This window comes from Canis aureus, chromosome 31 (genome assembly GCF_053574225.1).
Source record: "Canis aureus isolate CA01 chromosome 31, VMU_Caureus_v.1.0, whole genome shotgun sequence".
Lineage (NCBI taxonomy): Eukaryota > Metazoa > Chordata > Mammalia > Carnivora > Canidae > Canis > Canis aureus.
This window is the reverse complement of record NC_135641.1, coordinates 2,602,686-2,620,233: the sequence shown is the minus strand read 5'-3', so window position 1 is coordinate 2,620,233 and position 17,548 is coordinate 2,602,686.

Here is a 17,548-nt window from a genome sequence, read left to right as displayed (position 1 = left end):
CTCGTCCCCACTTGAACCTAACTCAGAACTGCTGAATCATGCCCCACCTAGGCCGCATCCAGACCTGGTGACTCTTGTCCCCACCTATGCCTCAATTCCACCTAATGAATCTGGTCCTCACGTGGGCCTCACATGGACCTGGCACTCAGCTGGACCTGGGACTCAGCTGGATAGAGTGGCTCTGGTTCCCACAAGGCGTCAACTGATACTGGTGACTGTGGTCTTATTCTATGCCTCATCAGGACCTAATGATTCTGTTTCCCATCTGGGCCTGCATGGCCCTAGTGACTCTGGTCCTCACCCAGGTATCATTGCGACCTGGATACTCTATTCCACACATGGGCCTCACTTTGACCAGGGTCCTCTGGTCCCATTCTGGGCCTCAAACTAAACTGGTTACTCTGGTTCCCCCTCTGGGCCTCACCCTTACCTGGTGACTCTGGTCACCCCTTGGGCTTCATTTGGGCATGATGAATATGGTCCTTAGGTGGTCCGCACCTGGATCTGGTGACTGGACGCAACCTGGGCCTCTCCTGGACTTGGTGAATTCTGTTGCCACCTGCGCCTCACTTGGACCTTGTGACTGTGATCTCACCTGGACCTCACCTGGATCTGGTGCCTCTGGTTTCCATATGGGGCTCTCCTGGACCTGGTTCCTGTTGTTTCCATCTGGCCTCACCTGGAACACAATGACTCTGACCTATATCTGGGTCTCTCCTGGACCTGTTGACTATGGTCCTTACATGGGCATCATTGGGTCCTCGATACTCTCGTATATCCCTGGGCCTCACCTGGACCTGGTGACTGAGGTCACCTTGGCCTCACCTGGACGAGGTGACTGGTTCCAACACGGACCTCACCTGGTCCTGGTGACTCAGGTCCTCATATGGGCATCATGGGACCTGGTTTCTCAGTTCCACATCGGGGACTCACCTGGAGCTAGTGATTCACCTCCCCCTCAGGGCCTCACCCTGACGTGGTGACTCTGGTCCCCACATGGATATCACCAGAACCGGGTGACTCTGGTCCCCCTCTGAGACTCACCCGGAGCTGGGGACACTGGTCCTCAACTAGGCCTCAACAGGACCTGATGAATCTACTCTTCACTTAGGCCTCGTCTGGACCTTGTGACTCTTTTCCCACCTGGCATCAATGGGACATGGTTACTCTGTTCCCCACCTGGGCCTCAACTGGACATGATAACTTTGCTCCATTCTTTGGCCTCAACTGGTCCTGATGACTCTCCTTCCCTCACCTAGGCCTAAATCAGGACCTGGTGACTGTGGTCCCCACCTGGGTCTCACCTCGACCTGGTGACTCTCGATCCCACATGAACAACACCTGGACATGGTGACTGTGGTGTTCTTGTAGACTCATTTAACCTGGTACTCCGGTCCCCACTAGGGCCTAACCTGGACCTGGTGACTCTGGCCTGCAAGTTGGCCTCACCTGGACCTGTTGAGTGGGGTTGCCACCTGGACCTCACCCATACCTGGTGACTCAGTTCCCCACGTGAGCCTCTTGGACCTGGTGAATCTGGTCCTTACCTGGTCCTCTCCCAGGCCCGGGGACTCTGGTCACCACCTGGGCCTCACTTGGTCCTGGTGAATCTCGTCCCCACTGGGCCTCACTAAGTCCTGGTGACTTTGTTCCCCATCTGGACCTGATTGCTGTGGACTCTTTCATGGCCTCACCTGGAACTGGTGACTGATCCTATCTGCACGTCACCCAAACCTGGTGACCCTGTTCCTCACCTGGGCATCATTGGTACCTGGTGACTCTGTTCCACACCTGAGCCTAACCTGGACATGATGACTCTGGAACCTCTCTTGGCCTCACCCTGACCTGGTGACTCTGGTCCCCATCTGGAAGTCACCTGGACAGGTGATTCTGGTACCCCTCTAGGCCTCAACCAGGTCTGGTGACGATGGTCCTCAACTGGGCCTCACCTGGACCTAGTGAATATGCTCCATCTGGGCCTCATTTGGACCTGGTGACTCTGGCCCCTCCCTGGGCATCATCGGGACATGGTTCCACAGCATGGCCTGCAGGTTGGCCTCACCTGGACCTGGTGAGTGGGGTTGCCACCTGGGCCTCACCGATACCTGGTGACAGAGAAACACACGTGGGCCTCACTTGGACCTGGTGAATTTGGTCCTTACCTGGTCCTCACCCGGAACTGGTATCTCTGTTCACCACCAGGGAATCACATGGGCCCGGTGAAACTGGTCTCCATCTGGGACTCACCCAGTCCTGGAGACTTTGTTCCCCACCTGGACCTGATTGCTTTGGACTCCTTCTTGGCCTCACCTGGAACTGGTGACTCTGAACCTAACTGGGCCTCACCCAGATCTGGTGACTCTGGTCCTCACCTGTGGACCATTATGACCTGGATACTGTGTTCCAAAACTCTGCCTCACCTGGACATGATGACCATGGAACCCTTATGGGCCTCAGCCTGACATGGTGACTCTGGTCCCCATCTGGATGTCACCTAGACCACGTGAATCTGGTACCACTCAAGGCCTCAACTTGACCTGGTGACCCTGGTCCTCAACTGGGCCTCAACGGGACCTAGTGAACATGCTCCAAACCTGCGCCTCATATGGACCTGGTGACTCTGGTTCTACCTGGGCATCATCGGGACATGGTTACTCTATTCCCCACTGGGACTCACCTGATCCTGGTAACTCTGGTCCTGACTTTGGCCTCTTCTGTACCAGGTGACTCTGGCTCCACCTGGGCCTCACCTGTAACTGGTGACTCTGATCCTATGCATGGCCTCACCTGACCTGGTGACTGGGGAACCCATCGGGACCTCACCTGGACCTCATGTCTCTGGTCCAAACTGGGCCTCACCAGGAACTTGTGTCTCTGGTACCCACCTGGATAGCACCAGGATATGGTTACACTGTTCAGTAACAGTGAACCAGCTGGACATATTAACTCTGGTCTTCACCTGGGCCACACCTGGACATGGGGATTGTGGTCTGCACCTGAGACTACCCTGGATCTGGTGACTGTGGTCCCCACCTGGGCTTCACCTGGATTTGGGGACTCCGGTCCCCATCTGGGCTTCACCTGGCCCTGTTGACCATGGTACTCAACTGGGCAATATTGGGACCCGGTGACTGTGTTCTACAACTGGACCTCACCTGGACCAGGTGACTCTGGTCCCCCTCTGGGTGTCACCGTGCCCTAGTGACTGTGAACCCCACTTTGGCCTGACTTGGACCTGCTGACACTGGTTTCCACCTGCGCCTGACCTCGAACTGTTTACTCTGGTTCTTTCAAGGGCCTCCCCTGTACCTGGTGATCCTGGTCCCCACCTGGGCCTCACCTGTACGTGGTGACTCTTGTCACCACCAGGGACTCACCTGGACCTACTTACTGTGTTCCACACCTGGGACTCAAGTAGATCTATTGACCATGGTCCCCAAGCCGGGCTCACATGGACCAGTTGCCTCTGATCCTCAGCAGGGCCTCACGTGTACCTCGTAACTCTGGTCCTCACCTGGGCCGCATCTGGACATAGTGACTCTGGTCCCTACCTGGGCTTCACCTGGATCTGGTGACTCTGGTCCCCACCTTGACCTCTCCTGGTCCTGCTGACACTCTTTCCAACATGGAACTTACCTGGATCTGGTGACTCTGATCCTCCATTTGGCCTCACCTGGGCCTGGTGTCTCTCGTCCCCACTTTGACCTAACTCAGAACTGCTGAATATTGCCCCACCTAGGCCGCACCCAGACCTGGTGACTCTTGTCCCCAGCTATGCCACAATTCGAATTGATGAATCTGCTCCTCACGTGGGCCTCACATGGACCTGGGACTCAGCTGGATAGAGTGGCTCTGGACCCACAAGGGGCTCACATGATACTGGTGACTGTGGTCTTATACTATGCCTCACCAGGACCTAGAGGTTCTGTTCCCCATCTGGGCCTCAATGGCCCTAGTGACTCTGGTCCTCACACAGGCATTTTTGGGACCTAGATACTCTATTCCACACCTGGGCCTCACTCTGACCAGGGACCTCTGGTCCCATTCTGGGCCTCAAACTAAACTGGTTACTCTGGTTCCCCCTCTGGGCCTCACCCTTACGTGGTGACTCTGGTCACCCCTTGGGCTTCACTTCGGCCTGGTGAATCTGGTCCTTAGCTGGTCCGCACCTGGATCTGGTCGCCAGCTGGGCCTCACCTGGACTTGGTGAATCCTGTTGCCACCTGGGCCTCACCTGGACATTGTGACTGTGGTCCCACCTGGACCTCACCTGGATATGGCGGCTCTGGTTCCCATATGGGGCTCTCCTGGACCTGGTTCCTGTGGTTTCCATCTGGCCTCACCTGGAACACAAAGACTCTGATCCATATTTGGGCCTCTCCAGGACCTGTTGACTCTGGTCCTTACATGGGCATCATTGGGACCTGGATACTCTCTTATATACCTGGGCCTCACCTGGACCTGGTGACTGTGGTCCCACCTGGGCCTCACCTGGATGAGGTGACTGGTTCCCACAGGGACCTCAACTGGACCTGGTGACTCAGGTCCTCATATGTGCATCATGGGAACTGGTTTCTCAGTTCCACATAGGGGCCTCACCTGGACCTAGTGATTCTCGTCCCCCTCAGGGCCTCACCCTGACGTGGTGACTCTGGTCTCCACCTGGATATCACCAGGAACGGGTGACTCAGGTCACCCTCTGGGACTCACCCGGAGCTGGGGACACTGGCCCTCAACTGGGCCTCCACAGGACCTGGTGAATCTACTACTCACTTAGGCCTCGTCTGGACCTCGTGACTCTTTTCCCACCTGGCATCAATGGGACATGGTTACTCTGTTCCCCACCTGGGCCTCACCAGGACATGATAACTTTGCTCCACAGTTTGACCTCAACTGGTCCTGATGACTCAGGTCCCCCCACCTAGGCCTCAATCTAGACCTGGTGACTGTTGTCCCCAGCTGGGTCACACCTGGACCTGGTGACTGTGGTGTTCTGGTAGACTCAAATTTACCCGGTGACTCCGGTCCCCACTAGGGCCTCACGTGGATCTGGTGACTCTGCCCTGCAGGTTGGCCTCACCGGGACCTGGTGAGTGGGGTTGCCACCTGGGCCTCACACATACCTGGTGACACAGGTCCCCACGCGGGCCTCACTTGGACCTGGTGAATCTGGTCCTTACCTCGTCCTCACCCGGAACTGGTAACTCTGGTCACCACATGGGAATCACCTGGACCTGGTGAATCTGGTCCCCATCAGGGCCTCACCCAGTCCTGGTGTCTTTGTTCCCCAATTGGACCTGATTGCTGTGCACTCCTTCTTGGCATCATTGGAACTGATGACTCTGATCCTAACTGGGCCTCACCCAGATCTGCTTACTCTGGTACTCACCTGTGGACCATTATGACCTGGATACTCTGTTCCACACCTGAACCTCTTCTGGACATGATGACTCTGGATCCCCTCTGGGTCTCACCCTGACATGTTGACTCTGGTCCCCATCTGGATGTCACCTAGACCAGGTGAATCTGGTACCCCTCTAGGCCTCAACTTGACCTGGTGACTCTAGTCCTCATCTGGGCCTCACTGGAACCTAGTGAACATACTCCCCACCTGCGCCTCATCGGACCTCGTGACTCTTTTTTTACCTGGGCATCATCAGGACATGGTTACTCTATTCCCCACTGCTACTAATTGATCCTGGTAACCTTGGTCCTGACTTTGGCCTCTTCTGTACCAGGTGACTCTGGCTCCTCCTGGGCCTCACCTGTAACTGGTGACTCTGATCCTAAGCATGGCCTCACCTGACCTGGTGAATGTGTTTCCCATGGGACCTCACCTGGACCTCAAGTCTCTGGTCCCACCTGGGTCTCACCAGGACCTGGTGTATCTGTTACCCACCGGGGTAGCATCAGGATATGGTAACACTGTTCACTAGCAGTGACCCAGCTGGACCTATTAACTCTGGTCTTCACCTGGGCCACACCTGGACATGGTGACACTGGTTCGCACCTGGGTCTCACCTGGACATGGTGTGTCGGATCCCCACAAGGTCCTCACGTGTAACTTGTGGGTCTCGTTCCCACGTGGACATCATGTGGAACTGGTGGCTGCATTGTTTCTAGCTTCTCATGTACCTCGTGACTCTGGTCCCCAACAGGGCCTCACCGGGATCTGGTGAGTGTGGTTGCCACCTGCACCTCACCTGGACCTGGTGAATCTGGTCTGCACATGAGACTATCCTGGATCTGGTGACTGTGGTCCCCACCTGGGCTTCACCTGGATTTAGGGACTCCGGTCTCCATCTGGGCCTCACCTGGCCCTGTTGACCAAGGTCCTCAACTGGGCCAAATTGGGACCCGGTGACTGTGTTCCACAACTGGACCTCACCTGGACCAGGTGACTCTGGTCCCCTTCTGGGTCTCACCGTGCCCTAGTGACTGTGAACCCCACTTTGCCCTGACTTGGACCTGCTGATACTGGTTGCCACCTGCGCCTGACCTCAAACTGTAGACTCTGGTTTTTCAAATGCCTCCCCTCGACCTGGTGATCCTGGTCCCCACCTGGGTCTCAGTTGGACGTGGTGACACTTGTCACCACCGGGGACTCTCCTGGACCTGCTTACTGTGTTCCACACCGGGCCTCAAGTAGACCTGTTGACCATGGTCCCCAGGCCGGCCTCACATCGACCTGTTGCCACTGCTCCCCACTGGGGCCTCACTTGTACCTGATATCTCTGGTCCCCACATTGACCTCATCTGGACCTAGTGACTCTGGTCCCCACCTGGGCTTCACCTGGATCTGGTGAGTCTGGTCCCCACCTGTACTTCACCTGAATCTGGTGACTCTGGTCCCAACCTGGACTTCACCCGGATCTGGTGACTCTGGTCCCCCCTGGACCTCTCCTGGACCTGGTGACTCTCTTTCCAACATGGACCTCACTTGGATCTGGTGACTCTGGTCCTCAGTTTGGACTCACCTGTTCCTGGTGTCTTTCTTCCCCACTTTGAGCTAACTCAGAACTGCTGAATGTTGCCCCACCTAGGCCGCACCCAGACCAGGTGACTCTTGTCCACAGCTATGCCTCAATTCGACCTGATGAATCTGGTCCTCATGTGGGCATCACATCACCTGGGACTCATCTGGATAGACTGGCTCTGGTTCCCACAAGGGGCTCACCTGATACTGGTGACTGTGGTCTTATTCTATGGCTCACCAGGACCTAGAGGTTCTGTTCCTGATCTGGGCCTGCATGGCCCTGGTGACTCTGGTCCTCACCCAGGCATCATTGGGACCTGGATACTCTATTCCACACCTGGGCCTCACTTTGACCAGGGACCTCTGGTCCCATTCTGGGCCTCAAACTAAACTGCTTACTCTGGTTCCCCTCTGAGCCTCACTCTTACCTGGTGACTCTGGTCACCCCTTGGGCTTCACTTGGGCCTGGTGAATCTGGTCCTTAGCTGGTCTCACCTGGATCTGGTGAATGGTCTCCACCTGGGCCTCACCTGGTCTTGGTGAATCCTGTTGCCCCATGCGCCTCACTTGGACCTTGTGACTGTGGTCCCACCTGGATCTCACCTGGATCTGGTGGCTCTGGTTCCCATATCGGGCTCTACTGGACCTGTTTCCTGTGGTCTCCATCTGGCTTCACCTGGAACACAATGACTCTGATCCATATTTGGGCCTCTCCTGCACCTGTTGACTATGGTCCTTACATGGGCATCATTGGGACCTCCATACTCTCTTATATACCTGGGCCTCACCTGGACCTGGTGACTTTGGTCCCACCCGGGCCTCTACTGGATGAGTTGACTGGTTCCCACAGGGACCTCAACTGGACCTGGTGACTCTGGTCATCATATGGGTATCATGGTACCTGGTTTCTCAGTTCCACATCGGGGCCTCACCTGTACCTAGTGATTCTCGTCCCTCTCTGGGCCTCACCCTGACGTGGTCACTCTGGTCCCCACCGGGATATCACCAGAACCGGGTGACTCTGGTCCCCCTCTGGGACTCACCCGGAGATGGGGACACTGGTCCTCAACTGGGCCTCAATAGGATCTGATGAATCTACTCCTCACTTTGGCATCGTCTGGACCTTGTGACTCTTTTCCCACCTGGCATCAATGGGACATTGTTATTCTGTTCCCCACCTGGGCCTCACCAGGACATGATAACTTTGCTCCACTCTTTGGCCTCAACTGGTCCTGATGACACTGGTCCCCCCACCTAGGCCTCAATCTGGACCTGGGGACTGTGGTCCCCACCTGGGTCTCACCTGGACCTGGTGATTCTCGTTCCCAGATGAACCACACCTGGATCTGGTGACTGTGGTGTTCTTGTATACTCTCATGTATCCGGTGACTCCAGTCCCCACTAGGGCCTCACCTGGATCTGGTGACTCTGGCCCGCCGGTTGGCCTCACCTGGACCTGGTGAGTGGGGTTGCCACCTAGGCCTCACACATAGCTGGTGACTCAGGTCCCCACGTGAGCGTCTTGGACCTGGTGAATCTGGTCGCTACCTGGACTTTTCCCAGGCCCTGGGACTCTATCCGCACCTGGGCCTCACCTGGACCTGGTGAATCTGGTCTCCATCTGGGTCTCACCCAGGTCTGGTGACGTTGTTCCCCACCTGGACTTGATTGCTGTGAACTCTTTCTTGGCCTCACCTGCAACTGGTGACTCTGAACCATTCTGCGCCTCACCCAGATCTGGTGAATCTGGTCCTCACTTGGGCATCATTGGTACCTGGTGACTCTCTTCCACACCTGAGCCTCACCTGGACCCGATGATGCTGGAACCACTCTGGGCCTCCCCCTGACGTGGTGACTCTGGTCCCCATCTGGATATCACCTGGACCAGGTGATTCTGGTACCCTTCTAAGACTCAAGCAGATATGTTGAAACTGGTCCTCAACTGGGCCTCACCTGGACCTAGTGAATATGCTCCATCTGGGCCTTATTTGGACCTGGTGAATCTGGTCCCTACCTGGGCATCATCGGGACATGGTTCCACTGCATGGCCTGCAGGTTGGCCTCACCTGCACCTAGTAAATCTGGTCCCTACCTGAGCATCACTGGGACATGGTTCCTCTGCATGGCCTGCAGGTTGGCCTCACCTGGACATGGTGAGTGGGGTTGCCACCTGGGCCTCCCCCATACCTTGTGACACAGGGTCCCACGTGGGCCTCCCTTTGACCTGGTGAATCTGGTCCTTACCTGGTCCTCACTCGGAACTAGTAAGTCTGGTCACAACATGGGAATCATCTGGACCTGGTGAATCTGGTACCCATTGGGCCTCACCCAGTCCTGGTGACTTTGTTCCCCACCTGGACCTGATTTCTGTGGACTCCTTCTTGGCCTCACCTGGAACTGGTGACTCTGGTCCCCACCTGGACCTCTCCCGGACCTGGTGACTTTCTTTCAAACATGGACCTCACATGGATCTGGTGACTCTGGTACTCAGTTTGGCCTCACCTGGAACTGGCGTCTCTCGTCCCCACTTTGACCTAACTCAGAACTGCCGAATCTAGCCCAACTTAGGCTGCACCGAGACCTGGTGACTCTTGTCCCCAGCTATGCCTCAATTCGACCTAATGAATCTGGTCCTCACGGGAGCCTCACCTGGACCTGGAACTCAGCTGGATAGAGTGGCTCTGGTTCCCGCAAGGGACTCAGCTGATACTGCTGACTGTGGTCTTGTTGTATGCGTCACCAGGACCTAGTGATTTTGTTCCCCATCTGGGCCTGCATGGTCCCAGTGACTCTGGTCCTCACCCAGGCATCATTGGGTGATGGACCCAATGATCCTCACCCTGGATACTCTATTCCACACCTGGGCCTCACTTTGACCAGGGACCTCTGGTCCCATTCTGGGCCTCAAACTAAACTGGTTACTCTGGTTCCCCTCTGAGCCTCACTCTTACCTGGTGACTCTGGTCACCCCTTGGGCTTCACTTGGGCCTGGTGAATCTGGTCCTAAGCTGGTCTCACCTGGATCTGGTGAATGGTCTCCACCTGGGCCTCACCTGGTCTTGGTGAATCCTGTTGTCATCTGCGCCTCACCTGGACCTTGTGACTGTGGTCCCACCTGGACCTCACCTGGATCTCGTGGCTCTGGTTCCCATATGGGGCTCTCCTGGACCTGGTTCCTGTGGTCTCCATCTGGCCTCACCTGGAACACAATGACTCTGATCCGTATTTGGGCCTCTCCTGGACCTGTTGACTCTGGTCCTTACCTGGGCATCATTGGGACCTCGATACTCTCTTATATACCTGGGCCTCACCTGGACCTGGTGACTGTGGTCCCACCTGGGCTTCACCTGGACGAGGTGACTGGTTTCCACAGGGACCTCACCTGGACCTGGTGACTCAGGTCCTCATATGGGCATCATGGGACCTGGTTTCTCAGTTCCTCATCGGGCCTCACCTGGACCTAGTGATTCTCGTCCCCCTCTGGGCCTCATCCTGACGTGGTGACTCTGCTCCCCACCTGGATATCACCAGACCGGGTGACTCTGGTCCCCCTCTGAGACTCACCGGAGCTGTGGACACTGCTCCTCAACTGGGCCTCAACAGGACTTGATGAATCTACTCTTCACATAGGCCTCGTCTGGAACTTGTGACTCTTTTCCCACCTGGCATCAATGGGACATGGTTACTCTGTTCCCCACCTGGGCCTCACCTGGACATGATAACTTTGCTTCACACTTTGGCCTCACCAGGTCTTGATGACTCTGGTCCCCCCACCTAGGCCTCAATCTGGACCTGGTGACTGTGGTCCCCACCTGGGTCTCACCTGGACCTGGTGACTCTCGTTCCCACATGAACCACAGCTGGACCAGGTGACTGTGGTGTTCTTGTAGCCTCACATTTACCTGGTGACTCCGTTCCCCATTAGGGCCTCACCTGCAACTCGTAACTCTGGTCCCTACCTGGGCATTATCGGGACACGGTTCCTGTGCATGGCCCGAATGTTGGCCTCCCCTGGACCTGGTGAGTGGGGTTGCCACCTGGGCCTCACCCATACCTGGTGACTCAAGTCCCCACAGGGGCCTCTTGGACCTGGTGAATCTTCTCCTTACCTGGTCCTCCCCCAGACCGGGGACTCTGGTCACCACCTGGGCCTCACCTGGACCTGGTGAATCTGTTCCCCAACTGGGCCTCACCCAGTCCTGGTGACTTTGTTCCCCACCTGGACCTATTGCTGTGGACTCTTTCTTGGCCTCACCTGGAACTGGTGACTCTGATTCTATCTGCGCATCACCCAGACCTGGTGACTCTGGTCCTCACCTGGGAATCGTTGGTACCTGGTGACTCTGTTCCACACCTGAGCCTCACCTGGACATGATGACTCTGGAAAATCTCTGGGCCTCACTCTGACCTGGTGACTCTGATCCCCATCTGGATGTCACCTGGACCAGGTGATTCTGGTACCCCTCTAGGCCTCAACCAGATCTGGGGACTCTGGTCCTCAACTGGGCCTCACCTGGACCTAGTGAATATGCTCCATCTGGGCCTCATTTGGACCTGGTGACTCTGGTCACTACCTGGGCATCATCGGGACCTGTTTCCACTGCATGACCTGAAGGTTGACCTCACCTGGATCTGGTAACTCTGGTCCCAACCAGGGCATCATCGTGACATGGTTCCTCTGCATGGCCTGCAGGTTGGCCTCACCTGGACCTGGGGAGTGGGGTTGCCACCTGGGCCTCACCCATACCTGGTGACACAGGTACCCGTGTGGGCCTCACGTGGACCTGTTGAATCTTGTGCTTACCTGGTCCTCACCCGGAATTGGTAAGTCTGGTCACCACCTGGAAGTCACCTGGACCTGGTGAATCTGGTCCCCATCTGGGCCTCACCCATTCCTGGTGAATTTGTTGCCCACCTGGACCTGATTTCTGTGGACTCCTTCTTGGCCTCACCTGGAACTTGTGACTCTTATCCTAACTGGGCCTCACCCAGATCTGGTGACTATGGTCCTCACCTGAGGACCATTATGATCTGGATACTCGGTTCCACACCTGAGCCTCACCTGGACATGATGACTCTTAATCCCCTCCTGGCCTCACTCTGACATGGTGAATCTGGTTCGCATCTGGATGTCACCTAGACCAGGTGAATCTGGTACCCCTCTAGGCCTCAACTAGACCTGGCGACACTGGTCCTCAACTGGGCCTCAGCCCGACCTAGTAATCATGCTCCCCACCTGTGCCTCATCTGGAGCTGGTGACTCTGGTTCTACCTGGGCATCATCGGGACATGGTTACTCTATTCCCCACTGGGACTGATCTGATCCTGGTAACTCTGGTCCTGACTTTGGCCTATTTTGTACCAGGTCACTCTGGCTCGACCTGGGTCTCACCTGTAACTGGTGACTCTGATCCTAAGCATGGCCTCACCTGACCTGGTGACTGTGGTTCCCATTATGATATCACCTGGACCTCATGTCTCTGGTCCGACCTGGGCCTCACCAGGACCTGGTGTCTGTGGTACCAACCTGGTAGCATCAGGATATGGTTACACTCTTCACTAACAGTGACCCAGCCGGAACTATTAACTCTGCTCTTCACCTGGGCCACACCTGGACATGGTGATTCTGGTCTATACCTGAGACTTTCCTGGATCTGGTGACTGTGGTCCCCACCAGGGCTTCACCTGGATTTGGGGACTCTGGTCCCCATCTGGGCCTCACCTGGCCCTGTTGACCATGGTCCTCAACTGGGCAAAATTGGGACGTGGTGACTGTGTTCCACAACTGGACCTCACCTGGACCACGTGACTCTGGTGCCCCTCTGGGTCTCACCGTGCCCTAGTTACTGTGAAACCCACTTTGGCCTGACTTGGACCTCCTGACCCTGGTTGACACCTGCGCCTGACCTCGAACTGTTGACTCTGTTTTATTCAAGGGCTTCCCCTGTACCTGGTGATCCTGGTCCCCCTGGGACTCACCTGGACGTGGTGACACTTGTCACCACCGGGGACTCACCTGGATCTGGTTACTGTGTTCCACACCTGGGCCTCAAGTAGACCTGTTGACCATGGTACCGAAGCCGGCCTCATATGGACCTGTTGCCTCTGATTTCCACCGGGGCATCACGTGTACCTGGTAACACTGGTCCTCACTTGGGCCTCATCTGGACCTAGTGACTCTGGTCCCCACTTTGGCTTCACCTGGATCTGGTGACTCTGGTCCTCAACGGGGCCTCACATGGACCTATTGAATATGCTCCATCTGGGCTTCATTTGCACCTGGTGACTGTCTTCCCTACCTGGGCATCATTGGGACATGTTTCCACTGCATGGCCTTTAGGTTGGCCGCGCCTGGACCTGGTAACTGTGGTTCTACCTGGGCATCATCGGGACACTCTTCCTCTGCATTGCCTGCAGGGTGTCCTCACCTGGATCTGGTGAGTGGGGATGCCACTTGGGCCTCACCCATACCTGGTGACCCAGGTGCCCACGTGGGACTCACTTGGACCTGGTGAATCTGGTCCTTACCTGGTCCTCACCCAGTCCTGGTGATTTTTTTCCCCACCTGGACCTGATTGCTGTGGACTAATTCTTGGCCTCACAAGGAAGTGGTGACTCTGATCGTAGCTGGGCCTCACCCAGATATGGTGACTCTGGTCCTCACCTGTGGACCATTAGGACCTGGATACTCTGTTCCACACCTGAGCCGCACCTGGACATGATGACTCTGGATCCACTCTGGGCATCACCATGACATGGTGACTCTGGTCCCCATCTGGATATCACCAGAACCGGGTGACTCTGGTCCCCCTCTGGGACTAAGCCAGAGCTGGGGACACTGGTCCTCAACTGGATCTCAACAGGACCTGGTGAATCTACTCCTCACTTAGGCCTCGTCTGGACCTTGTGACTCTTTTCCCACCTGGCATCAATGGAACATGGTTACACTGTTGCCCACCTGGGCCTCTCCTGGACATGATAACTTTGATCCACGCTTTGGCCTCAACTGGTCCTGATGAATCTTGTCCCCCCACCTAGACCTCAATCTGGACCTGGTGAGTGTGGTCCCCACCTGGGTGTCACCTGGACCTGGTGACTCTCGTTCCCACTTGAAACACACCTGGCCCTGTTGACTGTGGTGTTCTTGTAGACTCACATTTACCTGTGACTCCGGTCCCCACTAGGGCCTCACCTGGATCTGGTGACTCTGACCTGCAGGTTGGCCTCACCTGGACCTGGTGAGTCGGGTTGCCACATGGGTCTCACCCATACGTGTTGACTCAGGTCCACACGTGGGCTTCATGGACCTGGTGAATCTGGTCATTACCTGGTCCTCTCCCAGACCCGGGGACTCTGGTCACCACCTGGGCCTCACCTGGATCTGGTGAATCTGGTCCCCATCTGGGTCTCACCCAGTCCTGGTGACTTTGTTCCCCACCTGGACCTGATTGCTGTGGACTCTTTCTTGGCCTCACCTGGAACTGGTGACTCTGATCATATCTGCGCGTCACCCAGACCTGGTGACTCTGGTCCTCACCTGGGCATCATTGGTACATGGTCACTCTGTTCTACACCTGAGCCTCACCTGGACATGATGACTCTGGTACCTCTCTGAGCCTTACCCTTCTCTGGTGACTCTGGTCCCCATCTGGATGTCACCTGGAACAGGGGATTCTCGTATCCCTCTAGGCCTCAACCAGATCTGGTGACTCTGGTCCTCAACTGGGCCTCACCTGGACCTAGTGAATATGCTCCATGTGGGCCTCATATGGACCTGGTGACTCTGGTCCCTACCTGGGCATCATAGGGATATGGTTCCACTGCATGGTCTGCAGATTGGCCTCACTTGGGCCTGGTAACTCTGGTCCCTACCTGGGCATCATCGGGACACGGTTCCACTCCAGCGCCTGCAGGTTGGCCTCACCTGGACCTGTTGAGTGGGGTTGCCAATTGAGCCTCACCCATACATGGTCACACAGGTCCCCACGTGGGCCTCAATTGGACCTGGTGAATCTGGTCCTTATCTGGTCCTTCCCAGAACTGGTAACTCTTGTCACCACTTGGGAATCACCTGGGCCTGGTGAAACTGGTCCCCATCTGGGCCTCACCCAGTCCTGGTGACTTTGTTCTCACATGGACCTGATTGCTGTGGACGCCTTCTTGGCCTCACCTGGAACTGGTGTCTCTGATCCTATCTGCGCGTCACCATACCTGGTGAATCTGGTCCTCAACTGGGCATCATTGGTACCTGGTGACTCTGTTCCACACCTGAGCCTCACTTGGACATGATGCCTCTGGAACCTCTCTGGGCCTCACCCTGACCTGGTGACTCTGGTCCCCATCTCAATGTCACCTGAACCAGGTGATTCTGGTACCCTTATAGGGCTCAACCAGATCTGGTGACTCTGGTCCTCAACAGGGCCTCACCTAGACCTAGTGAATATGCTCCATCTGGGCCTCATTTGGACATGGTGATTCTGATCCCTACCTCGGCATTACCGGGACATGGTTCCACTGCATGGCCTGCAGGTGTGCCTCACCTGGACCTGATAACTCTAGACCCCACCTGGTCATCATCAGGACATGGTTCCTCGGCATGGCCTGCAGGTTGGCCTCACTTGGACCTAATGAGTGGGGTTGTCACCTGAGACTCACCCATGCGGTGACACAGGTTCCCACGTGGGCCTCACGTGGACCTGGTGAATCTGGTCCTTCCCTTGTCCTCACCCGGAACTGGTAACTCTGGTCATCACCTGGGAATCACCTGGACATTGTGATTCTGGTCCCCATTGGGCCTCACCCAATCCTGGTGACTTTGTTCCCACCTGGACCTGATTGCTGTGTACTCCTTCTTGGCACTCACTTGGAACTAGTGACCCTGATCCTAACTGGGCCTCACCCAGATCTGGTGACTCTGGTCCTCACCTGTGGACCATTATGACCTGGATTCTCTGTTCCAACGTGAGCCTCACCTGGACATGATGACTCTGGATCCCCTCTGGGCCTCAGCCTGACATGGTGACTCTAGTCCCCATCTGGATGTCACCTAGACCAGGTGAATCAGGTACCCCTCCAAGCCTCAACTAGACCTGGTGACTCGGTACTCAACTTGGCCTAACCGGAACCTAGTGAACATGCTCCCACCTGCAACTCATCTGGACCTGGTAAATCTGGTTCTACCTGGGCATCTTCGCGACATGGTTACTCTATTCAACACTGGGACTGACCTGATCCTGTTAACTCTGGTCCTGACTTTGGTCTCTACTGTACCAGGTGACTCTGGCTCCACCTGGGCCTCACCTTAACTGGTGACTCTGGTCCTAAGCATGGCCTCACCTGACCTGGTGACTGTGGATCCCATCGGGACCGCACCTGGACCTCATGTCTCTGGTCCCAACTGGGCTTCACCAGGACCTGGTGTCTCTGGTACCCACCTGGGTAGCATCAGGATACGGTTACACTGTTCAGTAACAGTGACCCAGCCGGACCTATTAACTCTGGTCTTCACCTGGGCCACACCTGGACATGGTGACACTGTTTCCCACCTGGGTCTCACCTGGACATGGTGAGTCCGATCCCCACCTGGTCCTCACCTGTAACTGGTGATTCTCGTTCCCACATGGAGATCATGTGGACCTGTTGGCCGCAGTGTTTCTAGAATCTTTTTTTTTAATTTTTATTGATTTATGATAGTCACAGAGAGAGAGAGAGGCAGAGACACAGGCAGAGGGAGAAGCAGGCTCCATGCACCGGGAGCCCGACGTGGGATTCGATCCCGGGTCTCCAGGATCGCGCCCTGGGCCAAAGGCAGGCGCCAAACCGCTGCGCCACCCAGGGATCCTATGTGTTTCTAGCTTCTCATGTACCTCGTGACTCTGGTCCCCACCAATGCCTCACCGGGACCTGGTGAGTTTGGTAGCCACCTGCACCACACCTGGACCTGGTGATTCTGGTCTGCACCTGAGACTACCCTGGATCTGGTGACTGTGGTCCCCACCTGGGCTTCACATGGACTTGGTGAATCCTGTTGCCACCTGCGCCTCACCGGGACCTTGTGACTCTTTTCCCACCTGGCATCAATGGGACATGGTTACTCTGTTCCCCACCTGGGCCTCACCTGGACATGATAACTTTGCTCCACACTTTGGCCTCAACTGGTCCTGATGACTCTGGTCCCCCCACCTAGGCCTCAATCTGGACCTGGTTACGGTGGTCCCCACCTGGTTCTCACCTGGACCTGGTGTCTCTCGTTCCCACATGAACCAGACCTGGACCTGGTGACTGTGGTATTTTTGTAGCCGCACATTTACCTAGTGACTCCGGTCCCCACTAGGGCCTCACTTGGATCTGGTGACTCTGGCCTGAAGGTTGTCCTCACCTGGACCTGGTGAGTGGGGTTGCCAACCCATACCTGGTAACTCAGTTCCCCACGTGGGCCTCTTGGACCTGTTAATCTGGTCGTTACCTGCTCCTCTCCCAGACCCGGGGACTCTGGTCCCCAACTGGGCCTCATCTGGACCTGTGAATCTGGTCCCCATCTGGGCCTCACCAAGTCCTGGTGACTTTGTTCCC